Genomic DNA, 22603 nt, shown 5'->3' on the forward strand with positions numbered 1-22603 from the left:
TTTAGGTTTATTTCCAAAACTTATTATAATGACAACCCCAAAGGTTAAGGTTTAGTAATTCCGTAGGGGTGGTTTAGGCTACGATATAGTAGGCCCCATCCGACGCTCTACTTCTCGTCTTAATTTTACCATTTGGCCGGGCCATATGTTATCACGTACCATATATGTTATGTAAGTATCTACACTATCCACTGGATAATGTAGCTCGCATACGCAACGTACGAACAATGTATATAGTCAGCACACACAAGCAGATTCAAAGAAACTTCATTTCAAGGAAACGAACCACTTAAATTGCAAACGTACAAACGATGTACCATATACAAATTTTGGGGGAAAATGTGCGGCATTGCACTATGAATTCACTACGAAACCTCCAGAAGTGTCATAAAGTCAATCGTTTTTATAAAAGAACAGTGCTTGATATAAACGAAATTATTTTTTTAGTTATGTCAAAGATAAATATTTTGTAACGAATTTGCGATAAAAATTTGAACTTTTCGAAAAATTCTTACAAAATATCAAAATTTACGACACTTCAAGAGGGAAGACACAACTGTGGGTAACGGCACAACACGGTCTACCAAAAGTTGTGATCAAGAAGAGATTTGAACCCCTATAAGCTCTACAGAAGGAGAGATAGTTGAATGTATGGGCAACATATAGAGCTCCGAATGTGAGCCCGTAGAAGACAGAAATATTCAAGAGTAACCTTAGACGAGAGACAGAAATAGGAAGAGAGCATTGGGAGTAAGAGAAATTATATTTGCCCCCATTTTCATGAAGCTCCGTTGGTGCTCAGTTCCTAATTAAATTTAACTCAATTTTTGAAGAATTATATACAATATATGACCATTCGTAAACGCATAGACATATGTATATTAGAGATGAGTGGATGTCACACGGTGACGTGAGTTGCGAACCCAATTCACAGTAATCCGTGAGTATCACGCACATACTCACGTTGGATTAAAACAAAATTTGTTGTGCGTGAGCTAGGAAAGAAAATCTATTAGTGAATGTGCATGTGTAACATCACGAAAGGATTCACATTCAAAATATAATTAACTTTCACGATAAAATTCACGATCACATTAAAAAATCGTCTTTTTCCTCACTCAATAGTAAAATTAATTACTCACGAGTTGAGAAACTGTTCCGCAAAATGCTGTGATTCGCCAAATTTGTTGTGAATCACAAGAATTTCCTTGGCACGAGATTTATCGTGAACGCTGATCAAGTGTGAGTTTGGGTGAATACTACTTTTCATTACGTAAATGTGCGTAAGCGTAATTTCCTACCTCACATATCGTAAGCGAATGTGCGTGAGTATCGATGTTCCTGCGTGAGTATGCCTGATGTCATTGGATCATCCCTAGCATTTTTAATTCCATTACAGTGACTTCATAGGGTGGAACAACACCACTGAGTGTTTGTTTGTCTGTTTTGATAGATTTGCAAACACTTCTTCGAATGCCTAAGCAAGGAGCTAGCGAATCTGTGTCAGGACAAAATGACTCACCCACACAACTTACGACACATGGAAATTTGAGATATGTCGCTACTTTGTAAATTTAATTATAAATTGTTTATAACTAAATTCAGTAACAAGATTAAGCAAATAGGAAGGAAGTCATTTCTTACTTTATCACATATCCTTATAATATTTTCACCATGAGTGCAAATTGCAAATAGTGAGTGTACTTGTAAAGGGTGATTCTTTTGAGGTTAGGATTTTCATGCATTAGTATTTGACAGATCACGTGGGATTTCAGACATGGTGTCAAAGAGAAAGATGCTCAGTATGCTTTGACATTTCATCATGAATAGACTTACTAACGAGCAACGCTTGCAAATCATTGAATTTTATTACCAAAATCAGTGTTCGGTTCGAAATGTGTTTCCGCTTTTTTATCGACAAATTTTGTTCAGCGATGAGGCTCATTTCTGGTTGAATGGCTACGTAAATAAGCAAAATTGCCGCATTTGGAGTGAAGAGCAACCAGAAGCCGTTCAAGAACTGCCCATGCATCCCGAAAAATGCACTGTTTGGTGTGGTTTGTACGCTGGTGAAATCATTGGACCGTATTTTTTCAAAGATGCTGTTGGACGCAACGTTACGGTGAATGGCGATCGCTATCGTTCGATGCTAACAAACTTTTTGTTGCCAAAAATGGAAGAACTGAACTTGGTTGACATGTGGTTTCAACAAGATGGCGCTACATGCCACACAGCTCGCGATTCTATGGCCATTTTGAGGGAAAACTTCGGAGAACAATTCATCTCAAGAAATGGACCGGTAAGTTGGCCACCAAGATCATGCGATTTGACGCCTTTAGACTATTTTTTGTGGGGCTACGTCAAGTCTAAAGTCTACAGAAATAAGCCAGCAACTATTCCAGCTTTGGAAGACAACATTTCCGAAGAAATTCGGGCTATTCCGGCCGAAATGCTCGAAAAAGTTGCCCAAAATTGGACTTTCCGAATGGACCACCTAAGACGCAGCCGCGGTCAACATTTAAATGAAATTATCTTCAAAAAGTAAATGTCATGGACCAATCTAACGTTTCAAATAAAGAACCGATGAGATTTTGCAAATTTTATGCGTTTTTTTTTTTAAAAAAGTTATCAAGCTCTTAACAAATCACCCTTTACATGTAATTCCATAATAAGGGAATATTTAAGGCGTCATTCATTAGTATTCAAAAGCCATAATTCCAAAAACAGATTCGGTAGATAAAATTGGTCGGGACCACGGCTGCCACACGTGCCAGAAATAATCTACCAAAATTTGAAGAAATGTTTTACCAAAAATTTACCAAAATTTTAAAAATCTTGGTAAATCAAATTGTTATTTTGTATTATAAAAAAAAATGTTTTTCTTCGAAAGAAATGTTTTATTTTAGTATCTTTATTATATTATGGTTTCTCCTACACGGACGAAAAAGACTGTTTTTCATATGTTTGGGTGTAAAAATTATATGTTTGGAACTCAAATTTTTAAACACAATATTTTTAAATGCAAGCATATAATGTTCATAAACTAGCATAATATGTTTGGGACATATATGTTATATGCTGGAAGTAAAATAATGAAAGTAACCAATTGGCGCCTTAAAAATATATATATACACAAAAAAAAAGTCCATTAAAGATTGGAAAAATACTATGTGTGAATATAAACAAGTATAAATTTACAAATTTGGAGTAAACATATATATGTTGTGATATAAGACCGCCAAAAATTGTATATGCTTAAGTAAAAAGATTAAAATGAGTATTCGGAGAGAAAATTCATTCGGAACCAAGAGAAAAGACATTTAAAAAAAAGCATGAGTTTTGTTTATCATTTTCGCATTACGGGCACTTTTTTTTGTTTCGTCAAAACAAATCGGAACGTAGGACGAGTAAGTCAAAATATTCAAACAAAGGTAATTAAAGGGATCTTCATAGAAACTAACGAAAGGGCACTATACACTGAAAAATAGCATGCCCAGTTCCAAAGATTGTGTCTCTATATTAACAATTTTGGTATTGATTCCGAGCCAATGAAGCCGAGAATTCAAGTAAGGATACTTTTAAGACACAATTCTCTTTTAAATGTGGGTTTTGTGTATTTGACTCTATGAAGCAAATTTTATTTTTTCGCTTTTTCAGCTTTTTTCATATGCTATAAAAAGTCCGTTGAAAACAAGACGTCCCGTAGAAATTATGCTATGTTTCAAGTAAAAAACGTCTTTAAAATAACGTTTTGAAAAACATGTCCAGATGCAAAAATGCAACAAATTTGAAGACAATTTCATTAGTTTTAAAGAATTTTTCTGACTTATTAAAGTCAAGTTGACCTTAGTTCTTTTTCTTTCATGTTATGATACCCATTTTCAAGTCAAATCACTTAATTATAAGGACAACACGGCTTCATTGAAAAGTTTATCGACTTTTGAACATGGAAAAAACTTTATATTAGAGAAATGCGTCGTCTAAGCTAAGCAAAATTTGTATTCTTATATTAAGGACATGAAATCTTTGGCCACACGACAATATTTTTTTCAGTGTACTCTTTTTAGAGTTGTTACAGTAAAATGAAAACATTGGGAAACAGTGGAAAATTAAACAATAAGATCTATAAAGACAAAGTTTAGTTCCTCTTTATTAATAAGTAGTCCAAGAGGAGTTGACGGATACTTTCGAAAATAAAAGCGGACATTGAGTTTTGCCACTAAAATTATTTCTCATTTTAACGGCAAAACTCGCATCAGTAAAACCAGAATAACAATATAACTTTTTTAGGCAAATTGTATTATAACTTGGTGGGGAATGATCCAAAGCAACAATTGAATAAGTTTATTTTCTTTAGAATAAATTATTAAAAAAAGCAAACAATTGTTCACACCTAAATAAGTTTATGTGTTGGTTGTAAAATTAATGTTTCGAATTTAAATATAATGTGCTTTTGAATGGTTATCGTTAACTTTAGGATTCGATGCAAAATATTTATATATTACTCGACTTCACATTCTTCCTTTGTAAGAGTTTTTGGAATTTCTTCGAAAATTTCAAACTTGTGTACAAAACCCTTTTTTTGTTACAATTTTTTTATTTTTGCAATAAAAATAATATATGATTTGAAATCATTCTATTTCGTTTATATCAAGCACTGTTCTTTTCTGAATTTAAGTCTTTTATAAGACACACTGTACAGTTTCGTAGTAAAAAGTTAATATAGTAGTATGTAATGTTGAACACCTTTTCGGGATATTCCGAACGTATTTGGAATATACGTAAAAAATATATGTAAAAAAAAAAAATAAAAAAATGGTGTCGGTCGAAGCAGGGATCGAACCCAGGACCCTTGGCATGCAAGGCGGACGTACCAACCACTGCTCCACGTCGCTAACAAATGTATGTTTAACAATGTTATGTTGATAAACATTGTTATGTTTGCATCGGCTCGTGGGCGCCGCAAGCTATGCTATATAAATATGGCTTATAACGATAATTATCTCTTGATGGCCATAACAGCTACGTAGCCCAGTGGTTAGTGTGCTGGCTTACAAACTGTGTGGTCCGGTGTTCGAATCCCCGTCCGGCAAAAGTAAAATTTAAAAAAATTATAAAATTTAATAATTTCTTCTACAATGTTTGTATTACAGAAAAAGGTGCTAAGAACTACAAAACTCATGGAAGTGAGAAAAATGTGAGGGAATATACAATTAGGCAGAAAAAAATTTGAGCGCAATCTTCTTTGGGAGAAAATTCTTCTAAGCATAAAATATTTTTGGGTTCAAAATGTTTCCAAACGTATTATATGTTCACATAATAACATATAGTTTTTTGGAAGACAACATTATTGAATTTGGATGGAAAAATACATAATGTTTGGAACTTAGACTACCAAAACATATTATATTGTTTAGACCAACCTGCTTTCAAACATATTATATATTGGAAGAAATCAAATATATAAATGGCAATAACCAAAAATTTATATGCTTGAAGCAAAATGTGTTTGGGAGTATATGTTACAGAAGCAATTTTTTTTGAGGGTGTACCAGCGACTATTTTGTGGGTGTATACTTATATATTGCACCTACACGGATGAAAAAGACTGTTTTTCATATGTTTGGCTATAAATATTATATGTTTGGAACACAAATTTTTAAACACAATATTTTTGAGTGCAAGCATATAATGTTCATAAACTAGCATAACATGTTTGGGACATATATGTTAATATGTTAGAACATATTATGTTTGGGACATAAAATGTTTTCAAATATAATATGCTTCAAATCAAACATATATTAATTTAGAAATAGCCTATAAACATATATGTGTTTAGTAGCTTGGAGCGCTATTTAACAGGGAGCGATATTGAATTAAGTTGGTGGTTGTTGCTTGTTATTACAAAATTAACATTTTTATTTTTCCTTGGGCAATTGATCAGCTACTTCTTTGATCCTTACAAACTGTGTGGTCCGCTGTTCGAATCCCCGTCCGGCAAAAGGTAAAATTAAAATAAAAAAAATCATACAATTGAATAATTTCTTCTACAATGTTTGTATTACAGAAAAAGGTGCTAAGAACTAAAAAATCTCGTGGAAGTGAGAAAGATGTGGGGGAATATACAATTGGGCAGAAACAAAATTTTGAGCATTCAGGTCGAAAACCTATGTTGTTAGCACCTATATTAACTGTTTATTTTCATAATTCATTATGATTTTAAATATATAAATAAATAAATAAAATTTTGAGCACAATATTGTTTGGGAGAATTTTTTTAAGCATATAATATTTTTGGGTGCAAAATGCTTCCAAACATATTATATGTTCACATAATAACATATTGTTTTTTGGAAGACAACATTATTGAATTTGGATGCAAAAATACAAAATGTTTGTAACTTAGACTACCCAAACATATATTGTTTAGACCAATTTGCTTTCAAACATATTATATATTGGAAGAGATCAAACATATAAATGTTTGGGCAATAGCCAAAAATGTATATGCTTGAAGCAAAATATGTTTGGGAGTATATGTTACAGAAGCGATTTTTTGTGAGCGTGTACAGAGTTAGTATATAAATAATATTGAGTCCATTATTAAAACAGAGGAAATCGCTCAATTAATGTGGGTAATAAATCAAAATTCGGGAAAATCGGGCAATATTATTATGTAAGAGTTACATGTAAGGAGCCACCGTGATGCAATGGTTAGCATGCCTGCCTTGCATACACAAGGTTGTGGGTTCGATTCCTGCTTCGACCGAACACCAAAAAGTTTTTCAGCGGTGGATTATCCCACCTCAGTAATGCTGGTGACATTTCTGAGGGTTTCAAAGCTTCTCTAAGTGGTTTCACTGCAATGTGGAACGCCGTTCGGACTCGGCTATAAAAAGGAGGTCCCTTGTCATTGAGCTTAACATGGAATCGGGCAGCACTCAGTGATAAGAGAGAAGTTCACCAATGTGGTATCACAATGGACTGAATAGTCTAAGTGAGCCTGATACATCGAGCTGCCACCTAACCTAACCTAACCTACATGTAAGTCTAAATACGATTGGACTGTACATAAAAAATTGAAACTTGAGTAGCATTGGTTAATAAATAAGAGTATTATGGCCAAATTTGGCAAAATCGATCGATGTACGAGTATATATATGGGAACCGATTTAGATTATATTTGCCAGGTTTAATTGAAACCACAGAAGGTGGCCTTGTGCTAAATTTGAGTAAGATCAGTTAAGAAATGAGGCCTCTATGTTCAAACATAAAGTCATTAGGGGCAAATTTTTAAAAATCGGACAATACATATATATGGGAGCTATATCTAAATCTGAACCGATTTCGATGAAATTTTGCACATATAGTTAGTGCTATAGAATATTACATTTAGCAAATTTTGAGTACTAAAGGTTGATAAATAAGGGTTTTATAACCAAATTTAGAAAAAATAGCTAAATCTGAACCGATTTCGATGATTTTTTGCACATATTGTTAGTACTATAGAAGTAAGCCAACTTTGAGTAAGATCGGTTCATAAATAAGGGTTTTATGGTCAAATTTGGGAAAATCGGGACCAAATTTGGTGACTATCCGTTTGTAAAAAAGCGCAACGTGACCAAATTTAATAGCGTTTGTCCTTGTGTCCAAAAAACACACTGTACTAAATTTCATCAAAATCGGTTAATACACGCAGAGAAGGAATATGATCACCTCAAACATGTTTCAAGAGCAAAATGTTATTTTTGTACGGTGACCATGTAACATGTTTGTCACTAAAATGTTATTTTCTCGTCAAATATAACCTGCTTGCCAAAATCAGATACATGATTTCCGAGAAAAGAACATTGTTGCGAAAACCATGTTACATGGTCACCACCCAAAAATAACATTTTGCTCTTAAAACATGTTTGAGGTGATCATATTCCTTCTCTGGGTGTAATCGATTCAGCAGGTGATTCTGAGTCGATCGGTATATATTTTATGGGGTCTAAAATCAATATTTCTGGTAGGCACATTTTTTGGCAGATCAAAGTTATTATATCCTGACCACTATGCGGTTTCGGGTATAAGTATATAGGCATTTCTCAAAAACCATAGAATTTCTCAAAAACCATATTAGATATAAATTCACCTTTTTCGGTCTTAAAATCATGTTTATTGTAGATTTTTTTAGTATGTACGAATGCAAAATAGTGATAATAGAATATGGCTAAAAATGACTAGACCACCGAACAAAATTGTTTGCCCGTTTTGGATTGGAAATTTTTAAAACTTTAGTCATACACTGTTAGAAAAATATGTTTTTCATATGTTCCGATATAAACAAAATGTGTTTCGGGCACAATTGTAAAACACAATATATTTAAGTGCAAACATGTAATGTTCCTAAATTAACACTAAATGTTTGGGACATCTATGTTAATATGTTAGAATATATTATGTTTGGGACATGAATGTTTCATAAAAATGTGTGAATGCAAACATATATAAATTTACAAATTTCGACTAAACATACATATGTTGTGATATTTTATTCAAAGCGACAGAGAGAGAGTATAGAGAAAGAAATAGAGATGGAAACCGGGAGTGTTGACGAAAGATATCAACATAACACAGCGAAAGAATCAAAAGAGAACAATTTCTGTGAAACCGCTTGAATGTTGTTTCGAAAAACTGTTTTATGATAAGGCCAAAAATTTGATATGCTTAAGTCTAAATATTATTTAATTTGAATAAAGAGAATAGACATTCGGAACCAAGAGAGTAGACATTTGAAAAACAAACAGCATATGTTTTCGCCTTGAGAGCAGCATTTTATGTATGTGTGAACATGTGTTTTGTTTATCATTTTGGCATTATGGGCACAATTTTTTTCTTGGTTCGTTAAAAGAAATCAGGGGTCTTCATAAAAATAACGAAGGGGCACTATACTTTTTTTAGAGTTGGGACAGTAAAATGAAATAAGGAGGAAATAGTGAAAAATTGCACAGTAAAATGTGTAAAAACAAAGTTTAGTTCCTCTTTATTATTAAGTAGTCCACGAGGAGTTGACGGACACCTTCAAATATAAAAGCGGGCATTAAGTTTTTTTTTTGCATCTAAAACAATTTAAAAAGTTTATTTTCGTTAAAAGGAATTATTAAAGAAAAATAAAAGGCATTTTAGAGCGATGGTGTTAAATGCTAGTAAAAAACTGTTCACGCCTAAATAAATTAATGTTTATATTATAAACTTATTTATGTATGTTTATACTCGACTACACGTTCTTCTTTTGTTAGAGTTTTTGAATTCCTTCCAAATTTTAAAGTTTTGTACCAAACACAGTTTTGTGTTACAAAATTGTTATTTTTGCAAAAAAAAAAAATAATATTTTATCCAAAAATCAATCAATTTCGTTTATATCAAGCACTGTTACTGACTATAAATCTTTAATAACCCACATTTCGAAGTTTCATTATAAAAATTTAATATAGTATAAATATAAATGTGTAAATTAAAAAAAAATGGTTCGGTCGGAGCAGGGATTGAACCCACGACCCTTTGCATGCAAGGCAGACATGCTAACCACTGCTCCACGTGGCCAACAAATGTATGTTTGCATGGGCTCGTGGGCGCTGCAAACTATGCTATATAAATGTAACATATAACGATAATTTTCTACTGGTATCTATAACAGCTACGTAGCCCAGTGGATAGTGTGTTAGCTTACAAACTGTACGGTTCGATTCTCCGATTCTATAAAATTGAATAATATCTTCAACATTATTTGTATTACAGAAAAACGTACCAAGAACTAAAAAATTTCGTGGAAGTGAAAATTATGTGAGGGAATGAGCACAATGTTCTTTGGGGAAAATTCTTCCAAGCATATAATATTTTTGGGTTCAAAACGCTTCCAAACATATAATATGTTCACATAAAACAAACATATTAATGTTTCGGCAGTATCCAATAATATATGTGCTTCCTGAAAAATATGTTTGGAACATATGTTAGAGAAGCAATTTTTTTTGAGGGTGTAGGCTACGTACAATATTAACCATAAATTTTGATAGAAGTGTCCAATAAATTCGAACTTTTGACAGGATGCAATTCACATCAATCCGAATAAAAAACAACGAACTCCATCAAAAAATTCTAAGTCGTCTTAGCGTACTCTGGAATGAGGACATCGATATGTTAGAATATATTATGTATGGGACATGAATGTTTCATAAAAATAATATGTGTGAATTTAAACACATATAAATGTACAAATTTCGAGTAAACATATATATGTTTACATATTTTATTCAGAGAGTGACAGTGAGAGTATAGCGAAAGAAATAGAGATGGAAAACGGGAGGGTTGACCAAAGATACCAACATAACAGCGAGAGAATCAAAAGAGAGTAATTTATGTGAAACTGCTTGTATGTTGTGTCGGAAAACTGTTTTATGAGTACATTTGTTTTGGCTATGCGCTTAGCATGTTAATAAGGCATCGCCAAGAAATTGAGAATATACATTTTGCCTTTAGAGCAGCATTTTATGTATATATGGACATGTATTTTGTTTATCATTTTGGCATTATGGACACCATTTTTTTTTTTTGGCTCGTTAAAAGAAATCGGAACGTACGACGAACAAGTCAGACAAAGGAAATTAAAAAAATATATAAAACAAACGGTAGAAAATATATAAAAATTACAAAAAGATATTCATAAAAATAACGAAAGAGCAAAAGCGGGCATTCAGTTCGAGTTTTGCCGTTAAAATTATTTTTCATTTTAGCGGCAAAACTCGAATCTCTAAAATGACATTATAACTTTTTACGCAAATTGTATTATAACTTGGTGGGGAATGATCCAAAGCAACATTTGAAAAAGTTTATTTTCTTTAAATTGAATGAAATTGTTCGTTAATAAAAATTCATATTAATTTGTATTTCTAAATAAAGGGTGATTTGTTAAGAGCTTGATAACTTTTTTTTTAAAAAAAAACGCATAAAATTTGCAAAATCTCATCGGTTCTTTATTTGAAACGTTAGATTGGTCCATGACATTTACTTTTTGAAGATAATTTCATTTTAATGTTGACCGCGGCTGCGTCTTAGGTGGTCCATTCGGAAAGTCCAATTTTGGGCAACTTTTTCGAGCATTTCGGCCGGAATAGCCCGAATTTCTTCGGAAATGTTGTCTTCCAAAGCTGGAATAGTTGCTGGCTTATTTCTGTAGACTTTAGACTTGACGTAGCCCCACAAAAAATAGTCTAAAGGCGTCAAATCGCATGATCTTGGTGGCCAACTTGCCGGTCCATTTCTTGAGATGAATTGTTCTCCGAAGTTTTCCCTCAAAATGGCCATAGAATCGCGAGCTGTGTGGCATGTAGCGCCATCTTGTTGAAACCACATGTCAACCAAGTTCAGTTCTTCCATTTTTGGCAACAAAAAGTTTGTTAGCATCGAACGATAGCGATCGCCATTCACCGTAACGTTGCGTCCAACAGCATCTTTGAAAAAATACGGTCCAATGATTCCACCAGCGTACAAACCACACCAAACAGTGCATTTTTCGGGATGCATGGGCAGTTCTTGAACGGCTTCTGGTTGCTCTTCACTCCAAATGCGGCAATTTTGCTTATTTACGTAGCCATTCAACCAGAAATGAGCCTCATCGCTGAACAAAATTTGTCGATAAAAAAGCGGATTTTCTGCCAACTTTTCTAGGGCCCATTCACTGAAAATTCGACGTTGTGGCAGATCGTAAGTCTATTCATGATGAAATGTCAAAGCATACTGAGCATCTTTCTCTTTGACACCATGTCTGAAATCCCACGTGATCTGTCAAATACTAATGCATGAAAATCCTAACCTCAAAAGAAACACCCTTTACATAAATTTTAAATGGATTTAAAAAGGTGTAAAAAATAAATGCTAGTAAAAAATAGTTAATGCCTAAATAAATTTATGTGTACGAGTATATTGTAAAATTATTTATTTTTATACTCGACTTCACGTTCTTCTTTTGTTAGATTTTTTTGAATTTCTTCTTTGCATGCAAGGCGGACATGCTAACCATTGCTCCACGTGGCCAACAAATGTATGTTTCTGTTAAATAATGTTTTGTTTGCATCGGCTCGTGTGCGCCGCAAACTATGTTATATAAATATAACTTATAACGAAAAAGGTCCTAAGAACTAAAAAAAAACGTGGAAGTGAGAAATATGTGAGGGAATATGCAATTACACGCTCACAAAAAATCGCTTCTGTAACATATACTCCCAAAGATATTTTGCTTCAAGCATATACATTTTTGGGTATTGCCCAAACATTTATATGTTTGATCTCTTCCAATATATAATATGTTTGAAAGCATATTGGTCTAAACAATATATGTTTGGGTAGTCTAAGTTACAAACATTTTGTATTTTTGCATCCAAATTCAATAATGTTGTCTTCCAAAAAACAATATGTTATTATGTGAACATATAATATGTTTGGAAGCATTTTGCACCCAAAAATATTATATGCTTAAAAAAAATTCTCCCAAACAATATTGTGCTCAAAATTTTATTTAATTATTTATATATTTACAATCATAATGAATTATGAAAATAAACAGGTAATATAGGTGCTAACAACATAGGTTTTCGACCTGAATGCTCAAAATTTTGTTTCTGCCCAATTGTATATTCCCCCACATCTTTCTCACTTCCACGAGATTTTTTAGTTCTTAGCACCTTTTTCTGTAATACAAACATTGTAGAAGAAATTATTCAATTGTATGATTTTTTTTATTTTAATTTTACCTTTTGCCGGACGGGGATTCGAACAGCGGACCACACAGTTTGTAAGGATCAAAGAAGTAGCTGATCAATTGCCCAAGGAAAAATAAAAAAATGTTAATTTTGTAATAACAAGCAACAACCACCAACTTAATTCAATATCGCTCCCTGTTAAATAGCGCTCCAAGCTACTAAACACATATATGTTTATAGGCTATTTCTAAATTAATATATGTTTGCATCCAAGCATATTATATTTATAAACATTTTATGTCCCAAACATAATATGTTCTAACATATTAACATATATGTCCCAAACATGTTATGCTAGTTTATGAACATTATATGCTTGCACTCAAAAATATTGTGTTTAAAAATGTGTGTTCCAAACATATAATGTTTATAGCCAAACATATGAAAAACAGTCTTTTTCATCCGTGTAAGCAGAAATTATTTCTTTTTTTAGCACAATCTTCTTTGGGAGAAAATTCTTCCGAATATATAATATTTTTGGTCTGAAAAAGCTTCCAAAACAAAAATAATACTGTTTCGGCAATATCCAATAATATATGTATGTGCTTCCTGCATAATATGTTTGGAACATATGTTAGAAAAGCGATTTTTTGCGAGGGTGTATATAAAAAAGGCAGGGTTTTTTATCTAACGTTAACTCTATATGTACTAACTTACAATTTGGAAGACAATGCTAAGGGTATGGCCACACTAGGCAAATATTTGACCAAAATGAGTGTTAAACTTTTTTCCAGGATTATTTGCTGGAAAAATATCTGGATGCTGTTTCAGCAAAATACTTCTATCGTGTTGATTTCCCTGTGGCAACGACTTATTTTCTGATTTCTGTCAAATATTTGCCTTGTGTGACCGTGCTGTAAGAAGTTTTAAAATATCTTGCCATCGGCAACTACTACCACAACCCAAATAATTGGATTGTGGATGACAACCTGGCTGAACTTGTTCTATTTCTTTTTGTCATGTAATATCAAAGTCCCAGCAAAAAAATTGGAAGTTCTTCTCAAGGCACAACTTTAAAAGAACTTCCAGAAATGCTCTCCCAAAGATGTTCTTTATTTTAAATGCACAGGAAGTTAATTTGAGTCAATTTCTTTATAAATCGGGGTTTTCATATTTTTAATGGGAAATTTATTTTTTTTGTGTTTCAAATACTCGTAGTTTAAAAACAGATTAAGAATTAATAAAATGGTACAAATTAATTAAATTTAGCCGAAAAAAATGCTAAATACTTTGTAGAAAAATTTCGAATTTTTGAAAATATTTGATCACAAAAGTTCCAGACAAGCGTTATAATGCATTAAAAATCATTAAAAAATTTAAAAAATATTTATTTGTCAAAGTATCACAAAATGTATTAATTTACATCCAAAACATTGAATTCGCCTCACACCTTAAGAAGTTGTGCAAATGCAGTGCGGCGGCTGTTGAAATGGTGGACATCCGTCCTATGACAAGTCCATGTTAAATTCATTGCTTCTGCGTCAATTTGGCATCACTTCCGGATCCAAAAAGAACATTTTCACTACCTTTTTGGCGACGCTTTTTTGCTGGGTGCTTTGCAAACTAATATACATAGTTTAGCTGTAATAGTTAATCTAGTGAATATAATACTGGTAATATTTTCCAAGAAACTTACACCCAGAAAAAAGTGTCTTCGAACACCCAGAAAAAAGGGGCTCTAATGCCAACTGAACTTTATTTTAGTTCATGAAGATTAGTTGATTTTAGTTAGATTTTGCACAATATGATCAAATATTCCTTATTTGAATAATATTTTGCTAACTTTAATGATGTGAACTAAAAATAAGAAAAAAAGTTGTATACAAATATAGTGCAATTTTACTAAAAAATAAATTAGTTCATATTTTCCTAAAATGGCAGAAGTTTGCTTAAACTGAGTTCATAAGTCTCTCAAATGAGTAAATTTTACTAAAATTGTACCTGTCTTGAACTTCGTACAGCGCTAAAGACATTTTAACAATTTTTAAATCCAATTTTTTTCTTCAACATATGAAATTTTCTTACATACCAGAAAAAAATTAATTTTTTTTAATAAATTTTCTTCAATTTGACAAAAATTATAAACTTATTTGTAACATGTTGCAATTAGAAAACTATTTTAGTTAAATTTTTCTAAAATAAACCTACATTTTCTTCCATGGTGGGTTCACTTTTTTTTTTGGTGAAACTAAAGGAAAAAATGTTCATCAATTTAGTTTAGCCATTTTATTTCCATTCAGTTGAATTTTTGTGTGATATAATAAAATTTACTTGTTTCAGTAAAAAAAATCCTAAACTGAAAGCAGTTAGGAATAGTTCATTAACTAGAATAAGGCATGGCATTTTACTAATACTGTTTTCTTCGCTGGGTATAAGAAATTACTACTGGAAAAGAAAATTTTATTCACTGATAACAAAGCATTCGTAAAAATAAACAAAAACCGAACTAAAACCAAGTTTCCTCAAAATTAGTAAGATTTCTTATAAAATGATAATTCTGACTTCCTTTATTATAAAAGCTTATCATACATACGAATAACACTTGGCATAGAAAAATATTTTAGTTCATTCGTACTAAGAAGTATTCAATCCTTTCAAAACTTAAGGAAACACACTTGTTAGAATATAGGAAAATTTCCTACATTTTTTATCTACCTGTAATCAATACCTGTCATCGATGTGTTTGCGCGTGGGTTGTTTTTTTAGTTGGAATCGCGTTGTTATGGTATACTGAGAGATTGTTAAAAATAATATAGCAAATTAATATAATAAAAAGCAAATAAAATATATAAAATATTTGTTATTTTAAATTAGTGAGAAAAATGTTCGTTTTTTTTTTGAAAATTGGTTTATAAAAAATGAAAACACCAGAAGTATAACAACCCCTTCATTCGACTTCATTTTGGAATCTTCAATTATCAGGTAATATTCAGTGACGCTAACCTTTTGTGAAAAAAATTTGTTTAGGATTTTTTTGTTTATATTTGTAGGTATTGAAATTGTAAAAGGAGGACATAATCGTTACGCAGCATCTTATTAAAAGTGAAAGGTACAATAAGAAGAAGAAAAGCATTACGTTTTACAGTTGGTAACTTTACATGGAAATTGGAAATAGTGGAATAGTAAACTGATATTTCAAGGCCAGTCGATGCTGATAATCCTTAATAAATATATTTAATATATTAATAAAACATGTCTTTATTGAAGAAAAAATGCATATATAAATAAATAAAACTGTATTTAAAAAGAAGGTAAGCAGTTCTAATTTTGAAGAAAAAGGTTTACCACAAATATGTAAGATTTATCCAAATGAATGAAAAATTTTCAATAAAATCATTACATATATGAATTCAATTCAGTTAAATTTTTTTCATTCTGTAGTACAGTGGTACATAAATATAGGAAAATGTTAACTAATATATGGAATGCATTCTGCCTAATTTCTACGAAAATCACATCGTTCAAACCAATAGAAATGTCTTTGGCGCTATACGAAGTTCAGCTTTCTTCGCAATGAGTTCATTTTAACTTAAAGAAGGGGTCACTTTTTTCTGGGTGTAAAAACGTGAACAACAAAAACGTTTTACTTTTTTATAGTGTTACTAAAATGAGCGATTTATTCTATTCATTATGAAATGGTTCAATTTTGGCATTCTATCTTTATAAAGCTAGTGCCTAGCATGAGGCTTGAAAATCATTAATTTTGCATGCTTCATTGCACTCATTTGAGCATGCAAGAGTATGGTTTTTGTTAAAGAAGACAAAGAGTTAATGGTCAATATGTGAATGCACTGTTATTAAATTCCAACTCTCGATTTATCAGTCTGTTGTGTGAAGTCTTGACCTTAACTTTGTTTTGTTTGGTTGAATGGTTATGTTAGTTTTGTAATCTCTGAAGTTTCGAGACCTACAAATATTAGTAAAATATTGTTATTCACACGTTGATGTCGGAATTTTGACATGACGATTACAAACAGTAGTATATTGGCCTATTTTTTTGCTGATTGTATGTATATTGCAACATGAAAAGTAATCATCTCAATATAAGATACCAGCAAAAAATGGAGCACTATTTCAGTAGAATTGTAAGGGGGAGAAGCAGTACCAACTGCTTACAAAACAACCGAATTAGCTCCGATTTTTGTGGGCGATGTCCCGATTTGGAGCAGCTTCTACATCGCGCTGATATAATTGCTCATTTTAATAGCAATATGGCTCAGAAATGATATATAATCTTGAGTTTCCTATTTTATAGCATTGTTGGTATGGAGGAAAACAGCATTACCTTTCATGCATCTATACTGCATGAATTGGTTGCCAGAACGTAAACGAATGATCATTAACTAGTTTGATTACTCGTTTACGTTATTGCCACCGATGCATGCAGTGTGGATGCAATGCCTACTTTATTGTATACCAAAAAGCGCAAGTAAACTCTTACTGCTGAAGTATTTTTTGCTGGGATATTCTACAACATGGACATAACAATTAAGTAGATGATATATGCATTTTGGAAAGTAAAATGCTGAAAAACGAAAACAAAACAAAGCAAAGATAAATTACTATTTTTTTTCTAAATGTCTATTCTAACATATTTGTCTCTAGTTTTTTCTTTACTCTGAATACACACTTTAATATTATATAAATTCAATCAAATTTAAACTTAGCATAGCAACACTTCCTTGCTCTCATTTGATCTTCGCACTCACAATGTTTTTCATAAAATGTCTCCGTAGCCATTTTTATTTGATTCTCTATACCCGCTCGTTCTCTCTCGTACATACTCGTATATATTTCGAAATGTCCCAAACATAATATGTTCTAGCATAATACAATGACAAATATTTTATACTAGTTTATGGACATTATATGTTTGCCACGCATATATTTTTACATGGAAACAATCGAAAAACACTCTTTGTGTATTTTTTTATTTGGCCAGCGAAAATTATTATTAGGCATTATAAAAATAATATTTTTTCTGTTGTTTAATAAAATTTCATATTTTGAAGGAAAAAATTGGAGTTAAAAATTGTTGAAAGTTTAAGACAGATACAATTTAAGGAAACTTTTCTCATTTCAGAAAGTTATGAACGCAATTTAAGTACAGTAATCCCTCGATTTACGTCGTCTCGGTTTACGTTGTTTCGATTTACGTCGTCAAATTTTTTGTTCCATCAAACTTCGATTTACGTCGTCGATTTTTTTGCTCACTTTATCAGAAACGCCTTCCATAAGTAAAATTAAAATTATTATTAAAATTATAGTAAAATTATCAACGAAGATGACATCGAAACATTTTTTGTTTTCTGAAATTCTTACCGAAATTACTGAATTACTTTTAGGAAAATTTGAACTATTTTCAAATTTAGTTAAATTGTGTACTTCATTTGTATACAACTTTTACACACAAAAAAAAATTTTTCTGATTCAATCACGAAATTAATTGATCCAATTAATTTTTTAATTGAAATGTCTTCAATCACGAAAATGATAGTATCAATCAGAGTTTTAATTGGGCATAGAAAAAATTCTTGATTAAAAAATTAATTGATTTCATTACCAAATTTCAATTAATTTTTTAATTGATTCAATTAAAAATTTAATTGTTGTTGATTGCAAAACTCAATTAATTTATTAATTTAAAAAGGTAACTATTTTCAATTACATTTTGAATTTTTATATGGATTAATAATTGATTGTTTGAAAAAAAAAATTTTAATTAAAAATTTAAAAAAATGTTCATCACTTTTTTAACTGACTTAATCTTCCGAATTTGATTAAAAAGATAATTGTATCAATTAATTTTTTAATTAAAAATTTAAAAATTTTCAATCATTGACTTAATTAACTTAATGTTTCTATCATGATTAAGAAGTTAATTGTATCAATTAATTTATTAATTGAAAAAATTTTCAACTTCAATTAACTTTTTAATTGGAAATATTTTGGTGATATTTTTTTCTGTGTATCTCATTTTCACGTGGCGTCACGCCACGTCACAAAACAATTAAAATAAAGAAAATTTTCTCACAGTTTGCAAAATTTAAGTAACATCAACTAATTTCCATGATCTAAAGTCCAATGTCACATTGCCTATAAAAAAATTCATTCACTTTTTTTCTGAGTGCTGTATTAAATAATGATTTTTACACTTTCAAAAATATCTCTCTTCTCCACTGGAGATCCATAATTTAGGAATATATTTGATGGGTTTTTGTGTTAATTTACATAACATCGAACAAATTCATTCGGGAATATGTTTCGCAAAAAATGTGACATCAATTAGCACATATCCAATGTTGGCTCACGTGACATTGATAATGAATAAATCGGAATGACACAGTCATGGAACGAAACATACATAAAACTTGAAACATAAACAAACTGAACAATAAAGTGCATTATTGTAAATGAAACTGTCATAGATCAAGGCAGTATTAGCATTTCAGCTAATAAGGAAATATTTCATCATTGACATACAGGTATTTTTCACCATGAAAATTTCTCACCAATGACTAGTATTTAAATTGTTTTATGTATATAAAGAAACACTTTATCGAATTCTTTGATTGGCAAGGACATCATCAAGCCTGCCAGGTGGCCAACTGTTATAATTGATATGTGTACGCAAAAATTGTTCCATATTGGTTAATAATTATATATAGCCCCCACATAAACCGAATCCCGAATTTGACTTTTGGAGTCTCATGGAGGAACAAATTTCATCAGATCCGGCAGAAATTTCACTTTCAAATTACCGTGCTTCACCGTCATTCATAATTATTCATCTAGGTTCATAATTATTTATAGACTCCTCTATATAAATCGATCAGGAACTAAATTGGCTTATATAGATATGGACTAAGACAATCTCAAGAAGTTTTAAGATACCTTGCCATCGGCAAGTGTTACTACAAGCCAAGTAATTCGATTCTAAATGTCAGTGTTTAGTAGAAATTTTGGCAATCCATGGGGAGGATGCATAATATTCGGCCTGGCTGAACTTACGGCCGCATATATTTGTTTCCTTTATTTTCGGGTTTAGGTAGGGGGAACAGTTGCCGCACCACATTACCTGCATATGGGTATTTCCAGGGAAAAGTCCACCGTGACTCAAAAATAAAAAGTTCACAAATATTATTTTTCTCCTTGTATTGTTAAAGAGAAATATTCAAAATTATTTAAATCGAAGAGTTCAAAGCTTTCCTTAGTCACGATGTTGAGATATCGGGCTATAAATTTATGGTTTACGTTTTGCTCAGTTTTGTTTATTTCTAAGAGAATCTTCGCTTTACAATTTACATTTCTAAGAGTAATTGTTCTAATCCACTCTTATAGTAAGCCTTTAGCTATAACAACAACTTACCATAAAATAAATGCAAAAGACCAAACAAATATCAGTTAACGGTTAAATTTTAATTTGCTTTTAGGGACATTCTAAGGTAACGTCACGTGTTATAAAAAGCATTTTTTGTCATTATCTCAATGCTGACGGTCGCAAATCAAGTGTAACTTCGGATTTTAATGAAGGTTAATAAAGTAATCCAATAATAATAAATAACTCAGCTTTTAAGGAAGTAGTTAATTTTGTATTGAATTTCAAAAGTGTGTCACGTTACGCCACATTGTAAGTAATTTTCTTGCAAAATATTTTTTTTGTTGCTTTTAGTTATTGTTGTTGTCCTTATGGTCAGCTTTGTTTTTACTTTAAATGAAACTTGTTTTGTAAATATAATGCAAAACGCTATCTGATCTCTTATATGAATTAGATGCCCAGTTGCCCTTTTTTAAACGCCACTTTTTTGTTAAACGTTCCCAGCAAAATTACTTTGAAACGCGAAAAAAATATTTTAAGGCCGGAGACCTAGTTCTGCAAATTGATTTCGCAGAGAATTACAGCATATTTTTTCAAAATGAGATACAGAGCGCACACTTCGGCTACCACCAAGTTACGATCTTTACATGCGTTGATTGGCTGATTGGCGGAGTGAAATCCTATTCAATAATCAGTGACAAGTTCGATGTTTACTGCTTTTTGACCAAACTGGTGAAGATGATCAAAAATGAACATGGGCGATTCCAAAATCTTTATGTTTTTTCGGATGGATGCAGCTCTCAATTTAAAAATAAGTTCATTGCTCGAAGTTTGCCTGATTTTGTTTCTGAATTTGGTTGCAAGGTGTTAGAGTGGAATTACTTTGCAACTTATCACGGCAAAGGCGCTGTCGATGGGATAGGAGCAACCATAAAACGAAAAGTTTCATAATCTTAATAAATAATATTAATATAATACCTAAAATTTATGTTGTATATGTGTTAAATAATTTTTTAAAAACAATCTGAACTAAATATTACCCACGGCAATTTTAGTAGCGTAACGTCACGTCAGACACAGAGGCTAATAAAGAAAAAAATAGAAAAAGTTTTTAAATTTTATAAGTTGGATAATAAACTAATATTCCTCTAAATATTAGTAAAAAATGTTGTATACAAAAGGTCTTGGTAAATTCGCAGAGTTTAGCAATTTTGTAATTCAAGCAAAACCCCACTTCCCTTTTTTTGTCACGTCACGTCAGCACATATTTTTTCTTCTATCTTTAAATCCTTACAGTCGATTATTCTATTTTTTTTTACTGAATATAGTACTATTCAATAGCTACGTAAATATATAAATAGATCTCTTTTAAAAAAATTGACTTTTTCATTTTTTTAACTTTCTTTCGTACAAATGTCACGTCACGTCATTTTGGAAATACCCATATACCACATTCGCTGAACTTACTCTACTGGGTATATCCCTCATCCAAACGCATTCGTGTCATTTGTCCAAAAGTCAACATTGTGTTCAGTTCCGTTAACTCAACAGTTGTCGATTAATTTCAAAGTCATTCTTATCTAGCAAAGCAAGGGAGTACACCTCACTCAAAGACATATTAAAATAGGGAAAAGACCTAATACATATTGAATCGAATTTTTGTGTTAATAAGCTTCATATAAATATCCCTGAATGAATGGAAAGCCATAACCTTACGAGAATCCCATATGGCGAGTTTACAGTAGCTTTGCGTTATTTCTCTGTTAATCTAACGCGAGTGAGATCCCATTGACTACGAAGGCTGGAAAGAAGTGAGTATCATCATCCAACATTATATTTCCCAAAACTAAGTTTATTTTTTGATAATTACTTCGTGGCTCGTGGGGGTTGAGGGGCGGTCTATAAATGTAAACATTGTTATCGCACTTCCATGAGCATTTGTTGCCTGGGCATGAGGATGTATCGGTTGAACCCCCCCATGCTGTATGATAGGAGCTTATCGTGAACTAAAAATCAAAGTGTTGACTTTTGTCTTATTGACTTTTCTTATCGTAACTAATTACAATTGTCAAATATTAATTTGCTGTATTAATCACGGGAAGCGTAGAGTTCTTTCGAAGTGCTAATTTTTTAAATATCCATGCGATCAGAACGCACAATTATGAGCAGCGTGATGCACAGTGGGATGAATTAAAAAAAGACAAGAAAATTATATAAATTCATTTATTTGTGGTAGGTCCATAATATTAGTATCTTCAGACTCTTGGAAATTTGTTCTATTTCGAAGTTTCCAAAGAATAAAAAAAAAACAAGTAAGGAAAGTCTAAAGTCGGGCGGGGCCGACTATATTAAACCCTGCACCACTTTGTAAAGGTTTGTCCCAAATACATACATTTAAATATCACTCGATCTAGACAGAATTATATAGACTTCTACAAAATCTATAGACTCAAATTTTAAGTCTGCTAATGCACTAGGG

At 31.6% G+C, this 22603-nt stretch overlaps 1 protein-coding gene across 3 annotated transcripts in view; it reads left to right on the forward strand.

The window, feature by feature from the left end:
• The window catches only part of axed (BTB/POZ domain-containing protein axundead), a 121038-nt gene that overhangs the window by 35603 nt on the left and 62832 nt on the right, over window positions 1-22603 (forward strand). The window contains exon 1 of one of the 3 annotated variants that reach the window (XM_075305656.1): window positions 21817-21935. The exons of the other annotated variants lie outside the window; for them this stretch is intronic. The gene's annotated coding sequence lies outside the window, so the exon portion shown is untranslated. Of the gene's footprint in view, window positions 1-21816; window positions 21936-22603 lie in introns of those variants that run through there. 3 annotated transcript variants of the gene reach the window in all.

Source organism: Haematobia irritans, chromosome 4 (assembly GCF_050003625.1).
Source record: "Haematobia irritans isolate KBUSLIRL chromosome 4, ASM5000362v1, whole genome shotgun sequence".
In the NCBI taxonomy this organism is placed as follows: domain Eukaryota; kingdom Metazoa; phylum Arthropoda; class Insecta; order Diptera; family Muscidae; genus Haematobia; species Haematobia irritans.